A 25,696-nucleotide genomic window follows, 5' to 3' on the forward strand; every position below is an offset into this window, starting at 1 on the left:
GTGTCACAAACATTGTCTGTAAGGGTCGGACAAGTGTTAGTCACAATCGCATCTACTGGATAATTGTACTCAATAATCAAAAGATCATTTGGTATCTCAACAGTTGCATGACAATCATTAGGACCGCCTATAGTACCATCCCCAATGCTGGAAATCCATTCAGAGAACACCTTCAATCAGGCACATTCACTATCTGATTCAAGATTCTGGAACCTCATATTCTTAGTCAACCTCAAAATTGTACAATCTTTCCACAAATACGCCAAATTGATAGATGCAAGGACAATATCTTGTCTGTTTCCTTTAGGAATTATAGGCAAGATTTGTCGGAAATCTCCTCCAAAAACTATTGTCTTTCCTCCAAATGATAATTCCATACTCATTGAATTGATGAATCTCAAAATGTCTCATGCTTTTATCTAATGCTTCAAAACAATACTTATTCATCAGAGGTGCTTCATCCCAAATAATGAGTTTATACTTTACAATTAATTCTACAAGAGGACTCCCTTGTTTAATATTACACGTAGAATCTTCATTTGGATTTAGTGGAATTGCAAATCTAGAATGAGTTGTTTTACCACCAGGCAATAAAAGAGACGCTATTCCACTTGACGCCACATTAAGTACAATCTCTTCCTTTGATCTTAGAGCTGCAGATAAAGTTTTCCATATACATGTTTTCCCTGTTCCATCGTAACCATATAAGAAGAACACACCACCTTTGTTAAATTCAACTACCCTCATAATTGTATCATATATGTGACATTGTTCATCATTTAATTTAGAAATCAATATCTTGTGGTCTGTGCTCAAAAATTTTCGATCATATCGGAACTCATCCTGTGTAAGTCTATTCCGACAACTTGAAAAGTATTCAAAACCTGGAAATGGCATTGAACAAAACTCTCGCAAACTTTTTTCATTGCTCTGCAATATCTTTTCAACTTCCAGAAGAGAATAATTTCTTATTTCATCAGCACTCAATTCCAATTCTGCATATATGCAAAAACAATAAATATAATTTTTGTCAAACAAAACATAAATTTTGAATTTTTGTTAATGATTTTAAAGAAACCATTTCGTAATTAATATAATACCTTGATGTTGCAAAACATTTCTTTGCATGTATAGTATATCATCTGATAGATACTCCGATCCCAACATTTTTCCCAAACATTCTCGGGTCGTGACAAAGATTTAGACAACAATAGTGGCGAAAAGTCTTCACATACTATATGCAATTCCATCGATGTATTCTTTGTCGTCATCTAGCAAACCCAAGGTATAGCAAGCATCTCTAAACAAATTGTGTCTAATCCCATTTACAGTTTTCATTTCATCATAGTTAGTTGGTCCACAAACTATGTTCAGAATACTTCTCAAATAATATATCTCTCTGCAGCCTGGAGGAACAAAGAAGATATGTCTAATAGAAAATGCGCTGCCTAAGTTTCCATTCCCTTAGCAACAACTTCCATACGAACTTTGTGGGGGAATTCAGCATAACTTAGTTTCTTTGCTTCATTAGTTTCATTAATTTAAATTTATTTTTTTTATAATTTTAAATGTTGTAATTTTATTTTTTAACTTTATCTTTTTTTGTTGCTTTCGAAAAAATTTGACGTGTTTTGTATGTGATAATTGATTGTTAGGAGAAATATGTGAAGTCATGTATGGATAACAAATTTTGAAAATTTGATTATTATTATTTATATAATTAATTGATTATTTAAATTATATTTATTTTATATATAGTTTAATTAATTTATGTTTTTGTTTTATAATTTTAAATGTTATAATTTTATATATAACTTAAATGTTATAATTTTATTTTTTAACTTTATTTTTTTTGTTGCTTTCTTAAAAATTTGACTTGTCTTGAATGTAGTAATTGATTGAGGAGAAATATGTGAAATCATGTATGGATAATTAATTTTGAAATTTTGATTATTATCATTTATATAATTAATTAATTATTTAAATTATTTTTATTTTATATATGATTTAATTAATTTAAATTTATTTTCTTAATTTTAAATGTTATAATTTTATATATAACTTAATTGATTATTACTATTTATTTAATTCCCCCTTTTTCACGCTTTCCCACACAATCCCAATCTTACTCACCTAACATAATTCTCAAAACACAAATTTAATTTGCATTTGATTTCCCCAAGTCCAACATATAGCATATCATTTATTTTGAAATTTTGATTATTATCATTTATATAATTAATAGATTATTTAAATTATCTTTATTTTTATTTATAGTTTAATTAATTTAAATTTATTTTTTTATAATTTTAAATATTATAATTTTATATATAACTTAAATGTTATAATTTTATTTTTTAATTTAAATGTTATAATTTTATTTTTTTAATTTTTTTTATTGCTTTCGAAAAACTGTGACCTGTCTTGAATGTGGTAATTGATTGTCAGGAGGAATATATGAGGTAAGTATGTATAATCAATTTTGAAAATTTGATTATTATTATTTATATATTTAATTAATTATTTAAATTACTTTTATTTTATATATTTTTTAATTTATTTTTTTAATTTTATATATAACTTAATTGATTATTATCATTTATTTAATTCCCCTTTTTCCCACGCTTTGTGACAGAATCTAAATCTTACTCGTTTAAGATAGATCCCAAAACACAAATTTAATTTGTATTTAATTTCTCCAAGTCCAACATATATCACATCATTTATATAATTAATTAATTATTTAAAATATCTTTATTTAATATATAGTTTAATTACTTTTTTTTAATTTTACATGTTATAATTTTATATATAACTTAAATATTATAATTTTATTTTTTAACTTTTATTTGTTGGTTTAAAAAAAATTGACTTGTCTTGAACGTCTTGAACGTGGTAACTGATTGCGAGAAGGAGCATGTGAAGTGTCATATATAGATAATCAGTTTTGAAAATTTGATTATTATTATTTATATAATTAATTGATTATTTAAATTATCTTTATTTTATATATAATTTAATTAATTTAAATTTATTTTTTTAATTTTAAATGTTATAATTTTATATATAACTTAATTGATTATTATCATTTATTTAATTCCCCTTTTTCCCACGCCACACAATTGGAATATTACTCACCTAACATAATTCCCAAAACACAAATTTAATTTGCATTTAATTTCTCCAAGTCCAATATATAGCACATCATTTATTATCATTTATTTTGAAAATTTGATTATTATCATTTATATAATTAATTGATTATTTAAAATATCTTTATTTTATATACTAGTTCATCACCCGTGTGATACACGAAAGTTCATATGCATTGAATTTATTTAAAATTGACAACCGTAACTTTTGTATGTGTAAATAAACACGACAATAATAAAAGTTTAAGAAGTGAATATAGTAACGTGATACATCTATTTAAAAAGTTAATACATCTCGAGAGAATTATTATAAATTTTGGAAAACCTCTTTAAAAACTACATTTGTCGTTGAATTTTACCCAAAGGAATCGGCCTCTATCTTTCCTTGATTTCTTTTTTAACCTTTAGATGCACAAAAAATCTGAAAATCCTCTCATTTGCCAAAAGCTCGATCGTATAAATTCATAATTTTCTATTCAGTCTCCATAAAAACAACCATAAAAATTGAAGAAAAAAAGGATTGGTTCGTAAATGGCTCCTTAGAGCATGATAAATGTTACAGAACTCTTTAATTTTTTTTAATATTGCAATTCATAAAAAGATCTCATAAAATGGAAAATACGATAAATTAATATAATTGCCAAAACAGGAAAAAGAAATTGTATGGAATGACACCATAAATATTTTTTTTTATTGGACTTCAAATTCAATATGCATTTGATCTTTATTTTGTCCTTTTGTTTCTGTTTGACTATTGTACTATACTTCGATATGCTTAGTAAAGAATTATTATGGTTTATATTTTTCTTTACACTACAAAATATTTGGTTTTTAGCGGCAGTTTTTTTGGCATTTGACGGCGGTTTCTAACCGCAGTAAAGTGATTTAGCGGCGATTTTTAAAACCGCCGCTAATACAGCCGTTGCGCGGCATTTAGCGACGATTTTTAGCAACTGCTGGTATAATCGTCGCTAAGTGATATTTTTAGCGACGGTTTGTAAACCACCGCAATTAGCGACTGTTTAAAAACCGCCGTTATTATTAAATGTCTTAGCGGCGGTTATAAAACCGCCGCTAAATGAACACAATGAAAAAATTTAGCAGCGGTTTAAGAAACGACTGCTAAAGTAATTCATTTCAAATTACAGCGGTGGTTATAAAATCGCCGCTAAATAAACTTATAAAAAAATATAACGACGATTTTAAAATCGCCACTAAATTCAATAATACCTGTGTGCCTTAAATACTTGATTACCTGTGTACCTAAATAGCCAACCATAAATATCCAAATTCACAAACACAATATCTCCATCTATTTAATCAACAAACTATAAAGATTCCAATTTAAATATCCAAACATGTAACATATCAAAGTCCAATCAAAATAGACTTACGTATTAAAATAGACTTACATACCAAAATGAAATTTAAAAAGTTTAGAAGTCAAGTTGTTCAAATATTTTAACAATACATCAATTTTGTTGGTCTGGAGATTGTGGTGGATCATGAATGTTATGACTAGATATCGAAGACCGCCTTCCCATTGGTGAAGCTTGTCCACTATTCACATCTGGTGCCTGAAATAATTAAAATTATATTAGATGTATACAAAAGATAAAAACATACTCCTAAAAGTATTTGTAGGCATAAACATAAACAATCACTTAAAATGAAAAATCAAAATTAATAATTTCAGAATTAACATACCATTGAATTGAGCATCGCAACAATCTCAGGTGGTATATTCGCCGCAACGTTTGTCAAAAGAAAACTCACTACACCTTGAAAATTTTGCAGCTGCGACTCTAAACTTTGAACCTTTTGTTTATTAGTTCGTAATTCTTCTGTCAAAAAGTTCACTTGTTCTTGACACGATGGACTGGTATTATTGGAAGACGAAGATATCCTATTCAATTGACTAGCAGACCCAAAAACCTGATTTGGACTCGGACCAAATCCCAAATCTCAAACTCGGCTTGAGTGTTCTTTTCCTAGCACTTGAGCAAGTGAATCATGTAAGGAGACTGACTATGGAGATGTGCCTTGACTCTCAATGTCAAAAATTTTGTCCTGTATATGTATGGATTAAAAAACAATATCAATAACAACAAAACACGAGTAAATCAACTCACAAAAAACTCCGATTAACACCAGCAAATCAACTCAGAAAATTTTTTCTATATAAATATGGATGTAAATAATGTGATAAAGTTTAATTAATGTATCTTTATGTTTTAATTCCTTGTGCAATTCTTTGTTTGCAGAAAATTGATGGTTTCCTTGTTTGTACCTAGAGCAATCAGTTTAATTTATCCCAAATGAAAAAGAGTTTAATTATGCAATGCAGCACTAGAAAAGACTCTGCAACTCCTATAGACTCTATTTCACACTACTTGTGAGTGCATTGATGCAGTCATCCTGTCAAATCTCACACTACTTGGAGTATAATGTTTAAAACACGCGTAATTAATCTCTCGATGATGCTTATTGTCTGATTATGCTTTGACCGATACTTAATTAATGATTATATTTTAATCTCTCTTTTCTTGAGATTGTACATATGCCTGCATGATTATACAAATCCAATATATATGTTTATGCTGCAAATTATATAAGAATGTTGCTATGTAGTTGAAATCTGAGAACCCAATTCATAAATTATTTAGATGCATGCATGTATATGTTGATCACACAGACAGATCGATGTTGAAGAAGGGTGTGTACTTTAAGTTTATATAGGGAAGTTAATTACTTCTTGTTGGCATAATGATGGTACTATTAGTTAGCATTTTGGGCTGGCTCCACTTGCCAATGCACACACCTCCCAAGCATTGTTATTATACTATAGTAGCGTATTAAACAACAACACCTCAATTAATTAGAACATAAATAAAATTAAAAACAACGTATGTACGCACACATATAATAAAAAAAGCAGTACATATATAGAAGTTGTTACAAATACTTCAACAAACATTCATACAATTAAAATTTTTATGGTTTATGAACATTTATATTCCATGTAGCTACTGAAGTTTAATTGCTCAGGCAGTCACAATCACACATTTTCATAGTCCACCAGTTTGTTGGTTCAGCTCATATGGTCAAAGCGCTGAATTCAGTCGATTATACCTCCTTCACAATTTAACATACCAAACATAAGATAAGTAATAACTTTACGTTATACCTCATTTACCAAATCTAGAATAATATTATGTAGCCCATGACTATTTTATCCTGCCTTTAACCTTATTGAATCACTAACCTATCTACAAAACAAATAGGCCGTGAGTTCTTAGCATATGCTTGTTTCCTAAGTTTGAATTGTATCATGGCTCTTGTTGTAGGTTATATGTCAATTATCTGTTTCTCCAATTTATTTCCAACCAACATGAATACGTGGCCAATATTATCATAGCACAGCACAGTGATACTTTAGTGTTTGGATCTTAGTGATTCAAAGCCATCTAAAGTCTCTCTCTCTTTTTTTTTTGAATCAAAGGTTCTCTTAGGTGTGAAAAAACCTAGAAATCAACTAAGATTTAGGTATGTGCAACAGCAGTGGGTTATTATGGTATGTAAAAGCCCCTCCTGTAAATGTAATAATTAATAATGTTGGGATAGCAAGCAACTCTTCAATTGATCATGAACCGAGCCCAGAGCCAAGACAACGCGTTTTTGTTTTTTTTTTAATGATTTAGGTATTCGAGATTTCCTCGTCTAGTCCAGAAAGAAATCAATTTTTTTTTATTTAACTTTCAAATAAATTAGATACAATCGCAAACATATATGTTTTCAAACGGTAAGTCCTCATCAAGTAAGGCATTTTTACTTTCATTAAAAATTAATCTCCCACCACTTTCAGAAAAATCTTGAGCGGTTTACCACTTGTCTCGCTGCGAAGTAACAATGCGCTTTTATTATTAATATATTATTGAAAGCAAGCAAGCAAGGCGTTTGCAGAGCAGGTGTTTTTCACTTTATAAATACAAAGCCAGAGCCAGAATAACTCTGCGACTTGCAGTTTGGTTTGTTGGTTGGTTTGGGGGTTCCATTTACACCTCATTCCCGTCATAATTAAATGGCTTCTTCCTCCGTTTTCTCCTCCGCGCTCCTCGTCATCTTCCTCCTCTTCACCTCTCTTCTCCTTTGCAATGCATTCCCCGCCGCCTGCCACCGCCACCTTGTGAAGAATCAAGAGCAGCAATTAAGAACCAGAAGCTACAGAAAAGAAGAAAAACAGAGGAAAAATACTTCTCTCATTCAATATCTGGTTCAAAACAAATGTCGAGTCTGTTTACAATATATATCTCATATGCCTAATCCTCTACAATCGATCTCATTTTAATTACATGCATCCACTATGTAAATACACGCTGCCACACCCAAGACACCTCCGCTTCGCCACCCACAACTACCGAGACGCTCTTACCAAATCCATCATCTTCTACGAAGGCCAGCGCTTCGGGAAGCTCCCGTCCAACCAGAGAATCAACTGGAGAAGAGACTCTGGCCTCTCCGATGGCTCTGCAATGCATGTATTACTCCATCTCTCAAGGCTCTCTGTTTCTTCGCTTCTTTGCCCATTTTGTGAAATTTCTGATCTGGGTTTGATAATGCAGGTTGATTTGGTGGGTGGGTACTACACTACTACGACGCCGGTGACAATGTCAAGTTCGGTTTCCCCATGGCCTTCACCACCACCATGATCTCATGGAGCGAGGTTGAGTTCGGCGGGTTGATGAAAGGAGAGCTCCAGAACGCCAGAAAAGCCATCCGCTGGGCCACCGATTACCTTGTCAAAGCCACTCCCCAACCAGACACCATTTATGTGCAGTTCTGAAAATGAACCGACCATAACACGGCACATTATTGGGGGAAAGGAAAAGGAAACACTGAAACGGAGAGTTAGCTGATGAATAGTGTGAAATGGGTTCTTGTTTGGGTTTTATGCAGGTGGGTGATGCAACCAAGGTCATGCTGCAGTATGTAAATTTTCCATACATGGGAGTGAAAGAAATATATATAAGAAAAAGGTAGCAATGAATGAAAAATGTAAAATAAAACCCATAACCCATCCTCTCTCTACCCAACCCACCCCGAACCCTTGCTGCAGTCGCCATCGACCCCAACCCACCCCAACCCCCGCTGTCGCAGCAAAGATGAATTTGAAGTCCGCCATCACTGGCAGAGGCGGAGGTCCCTCGTCATCGTCGACTCCGATTAGAAGATCAAAGGTCGTGGCTTCTGCAAAGGGGCCAACGCAGATCGTGATTTCCCCTTGGCTGGTCATTTCGATTATTTCCATTCCGAGGGTGGCCCTAGCCCCAAACGATGTTAGTTCACTATCTCTGATGAGGGAATATTTACAAGGGGGCGATTTTACTGTACTACCTTTGGGAGGTTATCATTAACCCAGAGCCACGTGTACCAGTAGAGGCCAGTATGTAATCACCACATGTCCATTTCTGGGAGCTCCATATGTCCTTATAATCTCCATTATGATTTTGAACTGAAAGAGATAGAGATGAAGACTTAGTCAAACAAGAATTTCTCCAACACCCCAAGATTTTTCTCCATTCAAAGATTATCTTATCTCCATCTGAAAATTATCTAATCTCATCAGGATAGGTTAAACACCATCTATAAATAGAGGACAACCTCTACAGGTATAGGGGATCTAACCCCTAAGGTACTTTTTTATTTTTCTATTATTATCTCCAATTTATAACCCTATGAACCGACTTAAGCGTCAGAGAGATCACAGGGAGTAAGTCCCTACCCTTTTTGTAGGTACTTGATTCGAAACAGAAAAAGGTGATCGGCTCTGCATCATCAATCTCTATCTTTTTAGTTCAAGCTTTTAATGCTTGATTTGATTATTCTCTTACCTACATCTATGGCCTCTATTTTTCCATCTTAGTTTCTTTAAATTCTAGGGTTTTTTCTTCTGTCACAATTTTTTCTTTTTCTATTGGGAAGGTTGAAGATCAGAGTCGACCCTGGGCTAAGGCTACGACCCAAGGCCCACAGTTGAGGGGGGCCCAATTTTTTTTTTAAACTTATGTATATATGTGTATAAAAAATTAAAAAAAAAATTTAACAAAAGAAGTTGCTGCTTGTACCCTGTCAAAAGAAGATTTCATTGCTATTTTTATTTTGTTGGTACATGTGATGATTGTTTTTGTTTCGATTAATTGTGGAGGATGAAAGTAGGGGTGTCAACGGTTTGTGTAACGCCCCGCTTTCCTGGGCGCGTTATAACTTGGGACAATTCCGAGACAATTTTTTTTTTCTTTCAAACACTAAAGCTAAACCACATTATTCCTCGAATCCGTCCCAGAATTTCCATACATTAATCTCGAAAGAGAATCATAATACACATCAAATGCGGAAGTAAAGATCGAAACCTGATATCTTAATATTAATCATAAATAAATTCAACATTCTTCAAAACGTTCAGAATTCAAAGTAGTAGAATTTAAATACATGGGCTACATAACATACATTTTATTTTTCATGTACCCTGCTAAGTGCTATTTCATATCTCATTTATCCACAAATCTGCTATAATCTTCACCTGGAACGTTTGAATATTCCAGGGGCAAAAACACAAATTAGATGATGAATCATCTAAGTAAGGGTACAGAAAATATATTTCATGCATGAATGTAATGTCTTTCCTCGTAGGTGTCAACTGCACCCCTCATTAGGGGCGAAGCCAAAAAAAAATTTTAGTGAGGGCAAAATTTATTAAAGAAAAAAATAATATAATAATATAAATATCTTAAAAGTTAACATAATTTATTTAATACCTTATAATAATTTTTTTGCGATGTTTTATATTTTGATAACGTTGTATAATAAATTTATTATAAATATTTAAAAATATCTCTTTCTCAACATAAACAATCAACCTATCATTCATCCACTAATCTCCCATTCGATTGTGAAATATTGAATTATCTAATTTTTGTTTGTCCAAATGATTTATATGAAAAATTATGATCTAGAGGTTGACACTGATCTTTTTGCATATATGCTCTTCGGACTTGATCTCAAATATTAATATTGTAATATAAAATTGAAATTCTTTGTCTAGGATCGATGGGAAGTTGTGTAACATCAAAATTAATACTATTTGATTTCTCTTTATCAACATCTTTTATAATTGACGGAGATTTTCGTTTTAAAAATGACTCTTTCAAAATTAATGGCAGCCTCTGCTCCCAACATTAATCATTGACATTAAAACTAAAAGAAATTAACTTATAAATGTACACTACATGGGTGTGAGGAGATTCTAACAAGTTCCATACAACTGGAAAGAAATCAACCATCCAAAACAAAAGTAAGAAACCAATCATCAACCACTTTCTCGTTATAATCACCATGACTCAAATCAGTAGATGTTTGTTATTGTTCAAAAATATTTAATCAACGAGAATTTTTCCAGAGAATAACATTTATTTGAATGCTACATCTTGTTGTTTGATTTCTAACCAAATAAGTCAAGAGGTAAATTCTTGATTATTTGTTGAGTTGGCAGATTTCAAAGTTAAACGTTTTATTAATTTTTTATAAATTAAAACTGTTTTATCAAAAACTATTTTTAATCTTTTTCTCTCTCCTTTAGAATACTTTATTCAGAACCTTTACTTTTTTGGATAAATAAATTTCTAGCAGGCCAGTGCAGGCCAAACTGATTGAGGCGAGAGAGGAGCTGATTGAGGGTGAGGGAGGGTTTCAATTTCAAATATCCAGCAAGTCAGTGCAGGCCAAACTCAATGGTGGGCCAAGGCCGAGTGAGGGCCATGGCCCTCACTGGGCCTACATTGACTCCGCTCCTGCCCCTCATGCTACCTACCATTTTTGCGGCCACTTCTTTCGAAGTCGAGGTGTATAGGTGCACCATTGGTAAAGTAACGGTGTCAGTTCGTACTCACTACGGCCTCAAATGCAAGTGATCAATGATATCAACGTGTATTCATGCATTTCATAGTCATGTCATGTATGCAGTCTACATGATGGATACATATCAGGGCATGTCAATATTATGAAAACATTTTCGAGGAACATAAACCACTTACAAACCAAGTATTTTTCATAAAACTAACTTGGGAGTACCACTTACGTTCTCAAGCTTATCGGGCTATCTCAATATCCGTGCCTTGCCTCGTGCATCGTCTCGATTTACGTGCTAACCTCAAAATTTGACAAGTCACTTCAACTTATTACTCAAAGCATCATAATCACTATAACTATTTAAATAAACATTAAAACTTATTTTTCCATAATTTCTGGCATTTTCTATAATTTTCTCTCTATTTCTTCCTATTTTTCCTCAATAAATCAAGATTAAATATTTCTAAAATATTTTCTCAAATATTTCACTATGAAAATTCATAAAATAATATTCTTGAATTTCTGAAATTTTCTAAGAAAATTTACTTACCTTGACTTAACCTCTCCGACTTCCCCGGCTGCTGTGCCACTGTTGGCAGCCGTTCAAGGCCGCTGATGGCCACGGCTGGTTGTAGCCTTGTTGCAACTGGTTGCGGCCATGGATGTCATGGCCGCGCTCACCCCGTTCGGCTACCGCTGCACGCCTCCTCGAGCTTCCTCGCACCACCGCGATGCTGCACCTCGCCTGCGGCCATCTCCCCTACCTCGCAATGCCCAGCTCACTGCTGCGACTGCCATGGCCGCGACCCACCTTCCTTCCATCTCTCTCTCTCTCTCTCTCTCCTGAAGCTCGAGCTCCCTGCCATTCACTCTCATTCTTCCCCTATTTATAGGCATCACACGCCAGCCTCGCCCATTCTCCTTTGCGTGCGAAACCTCCACTAGCAGCCACGATGTGGCTTCAATCTTGCAGAGCAGGGTATAGGGGTTGCGTGTAATTCGTTGGAGATTTGCAGGGCTTGGGATTTGCGTGTAAATCTATCCAAATGTTGCAGGACATTGCGGAGTTGCAGGGGCCATCCACGCTCACAGCAAGCTTATATATATATATCTATATATAATTATATATTACATAAATAAATATAGAAAATTACTCATTTAACTCCAATTTCCTCATAATATTATTTAGTAATTCCCTTATTACAACTATGACCTCAAACATTTAATTAATTTGAATTTCAATACTGAAAATGTAAAATTAATAACTTCAAAGTTACTTGATTTAGACGATTTTGTCCCAGTGTCCTCACCGGGCTATCGTTTTATCCCGAAACTACTAAAGGGTTGCTTATTATGAAAAATCGGAGCTCCCTCAGGTTTCCGTTGATTTTTCGGGAGTCTCCTATAACAATTTGGTTTTACAGCTTAACTGGCAGCTGCATTTTAGCTATACCGAAAACTATTCCCAATCTAATTTTTTTTGACACCATAAATCCTATTTCGAAACGCTCATCAAAACCATATCATTTTCCTTAGACAATTTCACTTCGAGGCATTCCCTGCAGTTGATTCGGTACGTATAACTGCTATCAAATCAATTTTTCGGTATTCTAAACTTATCGAAATTACGTGGCAAGCTCATACAAACATGGGGTATTACAGTTCGAATTGGTCCGGTTCTATAAGAATCCAGTCATCGAACTATTTTTAACGGTTCCAAAAAAATAAGAACCGTAATCGAACCATTACATATATAAAACCAAACCATGACCAATCCGTCACATCGGACCAATTTTGGTTCGATTTCGGTTCTATCCAATTAACATTTAATTTCTAAACATTTTCGCAAAATATGAAATTACAAACAAATTTGTTAATTAAAATAAACCCATAACTTCATTAATGTTTCAAGTCTTGAAGTAAAAGTAGAACAAAATAATTCATAAACTATCTCATCAAATGAGATTACATCGACCATTTAATATAGTAATAGCGCATAAAAGCCTAGAAATATAAAAGTTCATGAATCTTGCTAGTTTCCTAAAAAGTGATACTATTTATGCATATGTATATATATATATATCCAAAAAATTATAATATATATATAACTATAATATCAGTTCCGATTCTGTTCAAACTATGGTTTAAAAAAAAAAAATCAGTAACCAAACCAAATATATTGGTTCTTAATTTTTTAGAATCAGAATCTAACCATTAAACCATAAAACCAATCCAAAAGGCACGGTTTGGTCCAATTTAATCCGATTCACTAGTTTTCGGATATTTTTTGACAAGCCTAGATGAAAAAAAAAAATGATCAAATTAAGAAATGCTTACGGAGATTCGGGATGAAGATGTAGACTCAAATATGTAGTTTTCGTTTTTTAATGCAATATTTACAATGCAGGGTACTCTTTTTCATTCGTTTGGGGTTTTGTCCCATTGAATTTTCCCCAAACAAGATTTTAATGAGGTCCCAAATTATTCTTTCTTATTTTTTATAAATTCTTATAAGTTCAATAAAATTAATTAGTTCATAATTTTTATTTTTTATTTAATTTATATAAAGGGGTATACTTGAAAATTTTGCCCTGGGCCTCAGAAAACCCAATATCGACTCTGCTGAAGATATATATATATATATATATATACTTTTGATCTTAAGAGAACAAATGGGTGCATATATACATATATATATATAGAGAGAGAGAGAGAAAGAGAGAGAGAGAGTGAGAGAGAGGGGGTGGATTAGGAAGACAAAATAGACGGTACAGAGAGATAAGGTGGAGTAAACCGTGGAATATTCTACCATTTACCCAAATATTTAGGAATATTAGCATTCTACTGCTCATTAGTAAAAAAATGAATATATACATGGAAAATCACCAAAAAAGAAGAAGAAGCAGATTCTTAGGCAAAATTGAAATCCGGTAGAGAATGAGGGAATACAGGGGACGATCCAATTACCTTCTATGTCACCATGTTGTCTCGCTTTCTTGTTAGAAATAACCGTTGACTTCGTTAGCTTCCTTATTACTGTTCTTTTCGTATAATTTTCCCAACCTCGTTCAAAAGACAAGCGTGAACGTCAAGTACTTGAACAAAGAAAATACTCAATTGTTTTGTTGAAAAAAAGGATTAGCAAACTTGAAAGGGTATTGTATGAGTGTTAAATCAACAGGCAGCAATGTATGAGATTAAGAACACATATATAATGGGGTAAGGATGTGGAGGGATTAACACATTGTGACCTTCCGAGTTTTGTCGTCCGAAAAAATGGCTGGACCATTTTCCAATGTGGTGGCCAGGGGGAGGGGGGGGGGGGTACAGGAATATGAATGGATTGGTATATTAGAAACTTGCCTTTTAGTATCACCACAACAGCCAACCATTGAGATGTGGACCAAGCTGTTATGTAAATGTTGGGCTTTTAATATTTTCATGCAATATATTTTCATATGGATTTGCTTAATTGAGTTATTTATCATTTATTCTGCAAATGTAGGAGATTCGAGTCTTTAAATGGCTTGTGGGATTTCTTTGTCAATTGTTTTCCATTTTCTGTAGCTATAAAATGAGTTCTTCATTATTAAGTGTGTCCGAAATTATACAAACAGATGGTGTGGAAGTAGTAAATTTGGGTCTGGTCCCAAAAGATAGCTGTATAGTTGGTTGCAACGTTGCAAGTTGCAGAAATCCTTGTCCTCTTTTACCACAAATTACCAGTGATTAATGGCATTAATTACATCTGTTGGCCCATTGACTTGTCTTCTTGCACTTTGGCTTGCAAGGCGTTACTTTCTTTTCCCTCCATTAATTCTATTCATATCAAATTTTTATACTATAATTCAATGATAATATATTCTAGTAATTATAATCACATTTATGAATATTATTTCCCTTTCAAATATCAGGTGTTAAATGAGCCATCATTCTACCTAAAATTTGGTATATGTTGTTTAGAGGTACGGTTTTTCATTGTCTAGACCATGTAAGTTCGAGATTGGCCTAATCTCACGCGTCCATGGGATGATTCATCCCATCTCTGATTTGTCTTCTACAATTGCAGAATAATTGAACCTTTCCGGGCCATTTCCCAGAAACTTTTCTTTAGATATGGGCTTGCTTAATTTTGTTGGTGTGCTCTAATTCCAAAATAACTTATGATTTATCTAACGTATGATTCAATCTCATATTTTTAGTCGTCAACGACTTGCAACAACCTGTAAAACGATTTTATCTACTTGACTTGAAAAATTTATTATACATTCCCTTGTACATATTTTTGTTTTGACTAAAATGCATGCATAACTCAGGCACGTCTAAAAATCTTTATTTTTATATATATAAAAGTAGGATAGTTTGGCAAAGAGTTTTTCCCCCTAAAACTTACATTAATTACTAAAAGTATTAATTATTGTAAAATTAATAATGAATAGTTTTTCAATATTAATTATGAGTTTTTCAATGCATTATTTTGTATATATTAAATATTTAGTTAATATACACATAATAAAGTAAGATACTCTGTAAAAGAATTTTTTTCCTCAAAACTTACATTAATAATAATTAAATTATCTTTATCTTTATATTATTATTATTATAAAAGTAGGATAGTCTGCAAAACAAAAAAGAATTCTTTCAAAACTTGCATTAATAATAATTAAATTATTATTACTAAAAGTAGTAGTAATTAATAATTATTATAAAATTAATAATAAAATTTTCAATACATGGGTTTTTCAATGCATTATTATATGTATATTAAATATTTAGTTAGTAAATAGTTTGTTGTTGACACAATTAAATAGATAAATATACATATACACGTAAGTAATTTTTAATCTGCAAGAATGGATACACACTAAAAAATTACATAAGATGTAACCAGAATATCACTTTTATATTGATTTTTCATACTCTTTCCGGCTTACTTATTGAAAAATTATTAAAAGCCATTTATAATGTATATATTATTTATCTACCATTTTAAATATTTAGTTAGTTAACTTCTAAACATGGATTTTTCAATGCATTATTATGTATATATAAATATTTAGTTATTAAATAATTTGTCAAGCATTTTTTTTCTCCAATAGTTTGCCAAAGTATTTTTTACCTCTAAAACTTGCATTAAATTAAAGATAGTTATAATTAATAATTAAAGTAAAAAATTAAGCATGGCTTTCTAATACTATTTATAATATTTATTTTTAACTTAATTTTAAACTCAATTAATCTTCTCATCAATTAATTAAAAATATTTATAATATTATTTTTGATTAATTCCTCAATTAATCCCCCAATCAATCAAAAATAAATATTATTTTTGAAGAATATGAATAGACAACTTAAACTATTAATTAAGTCATAGAAAATTATTCATTTATATAAAATAAAAATAATTTGCATTTAGTACTTATTATTCCAAAACAATTGGAGACCTCCTATAAAGTATTTTGAAATTTTTCACTATCAATTAAATAAATATTATTAATAGAAAATTTGAATAAAAAATTTAAATTATTAATTATGTCATGTATAGATATATAATTTCTCAATGAATTAAAAATAGTTTTTTTATAAATATTATTAATAAGAAATATTTATAATATTCTTTTTGATTAATTCCTCAATTGTTAAAAAATAAATATTAATATATGAGTTTTCTAATGTTAATTAAGATTTAACATATCACATTTGCAAGACTATGGAAGAAAATTAATACATAGTGAAAGAAAAATAAGTCAAAATTCATTTTTTCAAAGTTTTGTTATCATTGTAAAAATTAAGTTTCAATATCAGAAATTAAAATTTTTAAGTAAATTTTTAATTAGTATTGAAAAATCTATACTTTCTCACATTTAGGAGTTTTAATTTATATTTATATTTATAATTTATAAATAAATATATAATATAATAAATAATTTTACTTTAATAATTAATCAATCACTACTTTTAATTTAATGCAAGACTAATACATGGGTTTTTTAATATTAATTAAGATTTAAGATATTATATTTTCAAGACTAATATATGAATTTTTTAATATTAATTAAAATTTAATTTTTAAATTTATTGTGATTACACCTCCCGTGCATCGTACGGGTGAACACTGGTAGTACTTTATTGTCCTATATTGGTTTATTAATATATGTCGATTGATACCGATTGTCCAACTAAAGACAATATATTATCGAAATCACTAATAAATTAGTTTAATAAACCAACTACGTATATAAATTCAAATTATCATACTAGGTGATCAATTGTAACGCCTCGCTTTCCCGAGCACGTTATAACTTGGGATAATTCCGGGACAATAAATTTTTTTCTTTCAAACATTAATGCTACATCACATCATTCCTCAAAATCGTCCCAGAATTCCCATTTATTTACCTCGAAAGAGAATCATTATACATATCAAATGCGGAAACAATGATCGAAACCTGATATTTTAATATTGATTATAAATCAATTCTTACATCTTCATTAACCATAAGGATATACATCAACATTCCTCAAAACGTTCAGATTTCAAAATAGCAGAATTTAAATACATTTCATTTTTCATGCACCTTGTTAAGTGTCATTTCATGCCTCATTTATCCTTAAATCTGCTACAATCTCCACCTGAAACATTTGAATATTCTAGGGGTGAAAACCCAAATTAGATGATAAATCATCTAAGTAAGGGTACAGAAAACATATTTCGTGCATGAATGCAATGTCTTTCCTCGTAGGTGTCAACTGCACCCCTCATGTTACCTACCATTTTTGCGGCCATCTCTTTGGAAGCCGGGGTGTATGGGTGCACCCTTGGTAAAGCAGCAGTGCCAGTTCGTACTCCCTATAGCCTCAATGCGAATGATCAATGATATCAACGTGTATTTATGCATTTCATAGTCATGTCATATATGCAGTCTACGTGATTGGTACATATCAGAGTATGTCAATATGATGAAAAAATTTTCGATAAACATAATTCACTTACAAACCAAATATTTTCCATAAAACTAACTTTAATTGGGAAGTACCACTTACGTTCTCAAGCTTATCGGGCTACCTCGATATCTGTGTCTTGCCTCGATTTGCGTGCCAACCTCAAAATTTGCACAAGTCTCTTCAACTTCAGCCTCAAAGTATCCTAATCACCATAATTATTTAAATAAATATTAAAACCTATTTTTTCATAATTTTTGGTATTTTCTTTAATTTTCTTTCTATTTCTTCCTAATTTTCCTCAATAAATCCAAACTAAATATTTTTAAAATATTTTCTCAAATATTCTTCTACGAAAATTCATAAAATAATATTCTTGAATTTTTAAAATTTTTTAGGAGATTTTACTTACCATAACTTAGCATCTCTGACTTCCTCGGTATGCGTGCCATATTTTTGAAACAAATATCCGAATTATTTTCTCGCCCAAAATCTTCGAAATATTAGAAAATATCCAAATCCTATTTTTCTAGAATTTTCTAGGATTTTTCAACATTTTTCTCTATTTTTTCTCCATTTCTTTTCTTTTCTTTTCTTTTTCTTTTTCTTTCTTTTCTTTTTCCTTTCTTCCCTTCTTCTTCCTCCCGCGCGACCTGCAACTCCTCTGCTTCTTCCTTTTTTTTCTTTTTTCTTCTTTCTTTTCCTTCTTTCTTTCTTTCTTCTTCCTTCTCTTCTCTTCTTCTTCTTCTTCTTTTTCCTCTGTTCCTGTGCGAACTAGCCTTGCGCGCTGCCATGGCTGAAACTAGCCAACCCAGGCTGCCTTCGTCTGCCCTTGCTATCGCTGTTCAAGCCTTCGGTCGCCTCCGCACCACCCACCATCATTATGCTACCGCTGGAGTTGCCCACGGCTGGTTGCGGCCTTGTTGTAGCTGGTTGCGGCCATGGCCGCGCCAACTTCACCCGACCGCCTCACGACCTCCACCAAGCTCGAAGGTCATCGTTGCACCTTGCTGGAAGCTCCTTCGCGCGTTGGTCTGCCTCATGCTCGAGCTGCCATGGCTGGAGCTTCACGCAACCAGCTAGAACGCATGGCTGCGTCGACCACTTTCGCCATCGCTGCTTGCTGCGAGCTCATCGCCTTCAACCGCCACCCAGCTCCCTCTCAATCTCCTTGCTTCTCCTCCTCCTCTCTCTATCTCGATCTCTTGGATCTCTGCTTCCTTCTGCCAAGATTACTGCCAATTTATAGGCAGCCATGACTTAAGCTCCACGATTTCTTAAGATTTTTCCCTCAAATCTTGCTGAAAATTTCCTCAAATCTTGCTGTCATACCCTCAAATCTCGCTGCCACAATCTCCCTATTTTGCAGCCAATATCTCGGCCATTAAAACTTCACAGAAGCTGGCCACGCACACACACGCACATGCATATATATATATGTACATATAAATTATATATTACACTTTAATTTAAGAAAAATTATATATTAAATCCCAAATTTCATCCCTATTACACCTTTGTAATTCCTTAATTGCAACTATGCCCTTAAATCTTAAATTAATTTGCATTACAATACCAAAAATCCACAATTAATAACTTAAATTTTACTCAATATAGACGATGTTGCCTCAGTGTCCACACTAGGCTATCGTTTCACTCTAAAACCACTGAAGAGTTGCTCATTACGCAAAATCGAAGCCCTCCTAGGGTTCCGTTGATTTTTCGAGAGTCCGATATGACGATTCGATTTTGCAGCCTAAATGGTAGCTGTATTTTATCTGTACCGAAAATTGTTCTCGATCCAATTTCTCTCGACCCCATAAATCCTATATTGGGATACTCATCAATGCCGTATGATTTTCTTCAGATAATTTTACTCCGAGACATTTCCTGCAGTCGATTCGGTACTTATAACTGCTATCAAGTCAATTTTTCGATATTCTAAACTTATTAAAATTACATGGCAACCTTACTAAACATGGGGTATTACACCAATCTTCTATTTTGGCACAATCAATATTCTTGTTTTCTGTTTTTTTGCTAATGGCTAAGTGTATATTATTTATCATTTATTTAATTTTGTAGATTAAATGCACAAATTCTGACAATTTTATTTTAGTAAGTAAATAAATAAATGCCTAATTTGGTGACCTAGCTACTATCTAGGATTGGTGATTGACTATTTAGAAAGTAACAAAAGTAATTATATTTTCACCATGGTATATGAGTTATTTTTATGCTAAACTAATTTATTTACATCGAAATTGTCATGACACTTCTTACTATTACGTGCTCATTTATGACTTTTTTTTTGGTATGCTTATGATTGATCTATTGTATGTTTACAAACAAAAAGTGCATAATTACAATTGATTTAATGCATCATATTTATGATTGATTTAGAAGTTCAAAATGTATAGTTCAACAAAAAATGCATCATTCAAAATCAATAATTAAATAGCAAAACATCTCAAAACCAACAACGTAGAAATCTGAAAACATCCACCAAAATAGCAGAAATCTCAAAACCAACAATGCAGAAAATGAAAAAATCTCAGAACCAACAGTTTTAGCACATGATCAAAACAGAATTTCAATTTTTCTCTGTCTTAATGACATCTCGCATCTTCTTGGTTGGTGCGTTGGACGATAAGTCACCCAATAGGTTCCTTTTTGCAGAACCTTCTCCTGCAATATCACTCTATTCAATTTGGTTTGGAATAATCTTTAAGGGAGTCGACACCTCATCATCATTAGAAGAAGATACCTTCAAAAAACAAAAAAAAAAAAAAAAACCCATTAAATCGAATGTCAAGGAAAATGGAAAAAGATAATTAAATTATGGATTTATCCGACAACCTTCTCATCATCAACATCAATTTTTTCAAGCTTCGAAAATATGTTAGACTCCTGAAATAACAGGAATCACTGTCAACCGTTAGACCGAATTAAATAAAGAATTGCAAAGGAAAAAAGGTTAAGGGTATAACCCACCTGGTCGTGATCACGCGAACCAACGTGTTTGGAAATCACGTTTGGATCATCAGTCATATGCGTAATGGTAAACACATCACTACATCTACGTATGTTTTCGAACTTCATTTGCACCTTGGTAGACTCCTTTAGAAACATAAAGTAGATGGATAATCTTTGGTTTTGTATTCCATGATAACATAATTTAGTAGGACTACTTTGAATATACCTTCACAACAACATCCTTCAATTCTGTAGCAGTCTTTCCTACCAATTGAGTACACTCACGATCCGAAAGTAAAAAGCACGCGTTACATGTATCGTCAATAACCCTCACATGTATCTTGAACTTGTTTGAAAATATGATTTTCAAACGATTTAGAGGAAATGATGAAACCTTTTTTTTTTTAGTATAGGTATAATAAAAATATGAGTTAGGATGAATGCGTTTAAAAATCAATCTTTGATTTGCAGACGCGTCAAAAACGGTCGCAGCTCTCGCAATAAAACCTTGATTTAACCTTGGTAACCTTTTTTGGGCACTTTGTGCATGAAAGGTAATACCAACCACCTTCAATTTTCGTGGCCTCAATGGTCTCAAAAACACAGAAACTCCCCACCTATGATTTTATTTTAAAAATAATTGTGTTTAATTAAATTAAACTTAGAAACCACATAAAAAATGATATATCTTTGTGTCCCACCTCACTGGCCTCACGCAACTGATCCATGGTTAATATCCAACTGCCCCCACTGGCAAGGTCATCATTAATCGTGAAAACGGATGCTGATGACAGTTGACTAATTCTATTAGCGCTAGGATCTAGCCCAGATAACAAACTTCACAAAAAAAAAAAAAAAGACAAAGAAAAAGAAAAAGTAATAAATTCATTGAGTATAGGAGATATCTTTATAAGATTAAATAGTGGCAAAATTACAGATGGAATACTTATTCTGAAATTAGCAGATCTCGTCAATATCTATGTTGATTAGCAGCTTTGTCACATAAAAAGCGTTTGACACTCTTATCTCACTTAAAAAAAATAATAATAACAATAATTAGTATATCAGTCATAGGTGAATATAAGGATGTATAGGTTGTAAACTTTAACCCGCAATAAAAAAAAATAATAATAAAAATAATTAGTATATCAGTCATAGGTGAATATAAGGGTGTATAGGTTGTAAACTTTAACCTGCAAGGTATTTAGTTTGTCAAACGGGAAATACAAACCATTGAAAATTCTTGCCCTACAGTACTGAAGTAGAACGATCATAGGTTCTGAATTATTGGTGTTTAAGAAGTTGTTTAGCTGATCTACGCAATCCCCCCATAGAGTGACCGGCATACGAATTTTTCTTCAAACCGACAAAACATTTTAAAAAGTAAATAAGTATATTAAATGAATTTGTTAAGAAACTATGATAGATCAAGCTCAAAGCACAATCATACTCTTTGTCTTCCAATACGACGTCAAATAAGGTAGTAGGCTTGTCTTTAACCTGTTTAGTCTTCGGTTCGTACTTTGCAACAACTTCACCGATTGCATCTGATGAAGAATGCAATCGATAAAAATTAGTCCAAACAATTAATCAATCAATTAAAATTAATCTTATAATGAAACAATGAAGATAGGCAGTTCATACCAAATAGTTCAGTGTCATTAGGTTTCAGGCAAGCCAAAATGTCACGAAAATATTTGAAACGGTACATGTAATTTGGAAAACTTTCATCAAACACCTCAATTACTTGAGTTCTAGCCAAGAAATTTATCTTCTACTTGTGAGGCGATGTTTTGAACATTATGTTATTCGAAGCAACCAAAAAATTGCGAATGACATATAGACTTCCTTCGTGGAACATAGGCTAAAAAGTTGGAATCAAAGCCTTCTTTACAGTGCCATGAATTCTCCCCCCCTATTAAGGAAGTAAAATTAAGTTAGCTAAAAATCTATAGCACAAATAAGGAAGAGGAATCGTAACCTATCTTAAAATGATGGAACCAAGAAGCTCTCACAACAGTTAAAAATGATAAATTACAGTAAAGATAAAAAAAATACTAAATTACAATATGCAAATCTGCATATTACATAAAAAATACTACCACTAAATCTGCATGTAGTCATATTAGTAAATCTGCATATAAGAAAATCATATTTGTGTTTTTTGCTTATATGGGTTTTGTTGGGTTCAGGATTGAAGCCCATGGCAAAGAAAATCTGAAACCCCACCAGATTGAGGCTAAGTTTGAATCACTCTACAAAGACGCCCAAAAGAAACTCCATGATGAAGCTTTCGACGAGGTTCTGAAATCAACCCAAGTAATTTAGAACGCCTTCAATATGCTGAAAAGGTTCTCAAACGTGTTTTGTTATAATAGATATATATATAGATATAGATATAGATTCGATTATAATAATTTTAGCAATATTTATGCATTAATATGTATATTATAATTAAATATTCTAAATAGTATTTTTAGCATTTTTGATTTGGATATATTTACACAGAAATAATTTTTTTTTAATATTATTAAGATTAGGCATGAATTGAATTATTATTATTACAACAAAGATGGAAAATACTAAATTTTAATCTGCAAAAATACTAAATTATAGCAAAGCTGCATATTACAAATAAATTAAGGTGAGTTTCGGTTGTGCTTAATTAGAGGATTACAATTTCTATAATATGCAAAGCTGCATATTACAAATAAATTAGAATAAAATTTTTTAACCAATGTGAAAATTGTGGAATGAAAAAATGTAACCATTATTATTAATAAAAAAAAAAGAGAACAAATGATGCATTAATATGTATGTTATAATTAAATATTCTAAATAATATTTTTAGCATTTTTTATTTGGATATATTTGGATAGAAATCATTTTTTTTTAATATGGTTAAGATTAGGCATGAATTGAATTATTATTATTATAACAAAAGTGGGAAAAATGGAAAATACTAAATTTCAATCCGCAAAAATACTAAATTACAACAAGGATTTGGTGGCTATTTTGTTATAATAGATATATATAGATAGATAGATAGATAGATAGATAGATAGATTCGATTATAATAATTTTACCAATATTTATGCATTAATATGTATGTTATAATTAAATATTCTAAATCGTATTTTTAGCATTTTTGATTTGGATATAGTTGCACAGAAATATTTTTTTTAATATTATTAAGATTAGGCATGAATTAAATTATTATTATTATAGCAAAGATGAAAAATACTAAATTTCAATCTGTAAAAATACTAAATTACAACAAAGCTGCATATTACAAATAAATTAAGGTAAGTATCGGTTGTTCTTAATCAGAGGATTATAATCTCTATGATATGCAAAGCTGCATATTACAAATAAATTAGAATAAAAAAAATTAACAAATGTGAAAATTATGGAATGAAAAAACGTAGCCATTCTTAGAAATGTAACCATTATTAATAAAAAAAAGAAAAAATGAATTGAATTGAATTATTATTATTACAGCAAAAGTGGGAAAAAATAAAAAATACTAAATTTCAATATGCAAAATTACTAAATTATAGCAAGGATGTGGTGGTTGTTCTGTTATAATAGATATATATATATATATAGATAGATAGATAGATGGATTCGATTACAATAATTTTAGAAATATTTATGCATTAATATGTATGTTATAATTAAATATTCTAAATAGTATTTTTAGCATTTTTTATTTGGATATATTTGCACAGAAATATTTTTTTTTTAATATTATTAAGATTAGGCATGAATTGAATTATTATTATTACTACAAAGATGGAAAATACTAAATTACAACAAAGCTGCATATTACAAATAAATTAAGGTGAGTTTCAGTTGTGCTTAATCAGAGAATTACAATTTCTATGATATGCAAAGCTGCATATTATAAATAAATTAGAATAAAAAAATTTAACCAATGTGAAAATTATGGAATGAAAAAACGTAACCATTCTTAGAAATGTAACCATTATTATTAAAAAAAAGAAAAAATGATGCATTAATATGTATGTTATAATTAAATATTCTAAATAATATTTTTAGTATTTTTGATTTTGATATATTTGGACAGAAATCATTTTTTTTAATATTGTTAAGATTAGGCATGAATTGAATTATTATTTTTATAACAAAAGTGGGAAAAAAATGGAAAATACGAAATTTCAATCCGCAAAAATACTAAATTATAGTAAGGATTTGGTGGCTATTTTGTTATAATAGATAGATAGATAGATAGATTCAATTATAATAATTTTAGCAATATTTATGCATTAATATGTATGTTATAATTAAATATTCTAAATAGTATTTTTAGCATTTTTGATTTGGATATAGTTGCACAGAAATATTTTTTTTAATATTATTAAGATTAGGCATGAATTAAATTATTATTATTACAACAAAGATGAAAAATACTAAATTACAACAAAGCTGCATATTACAAATAAATTAAGGTAAGTTTTGGTTGTTCTTAATCAGAGAATTACAATCTCTATGATATGCAAAGCTGCATATTACAAATAAATTAGAATAAAAAAGACTAACAAATGTGAAAATTATGGAATGAAAAAACGTAGCCATTCTTAGAAATGTAACCATTATTAATAAAAAAAGAAAAAATGAATTGAATTGAATTATTATTATTACAGCAAAAGTGGGAAAAAAATAAAAAATACTAAATTTCAATATGTAAAATTACTAAA

Source organism: Diospyros lotus, chromosome 2, assembly GCF_014633365.1.
Source record: "Diospyros lotus cultivar Yz01 chromosome 2, ASM1463336v1, whole genome shotgun sequence".
Taxonomy (NCBI): domain Eukaryota; kingdom Viridiplantae; phylum Streptophyta; class Magnoliopsida; order Ericales; family Ebenaceae; genus Diospyros; species Diospyros lotus.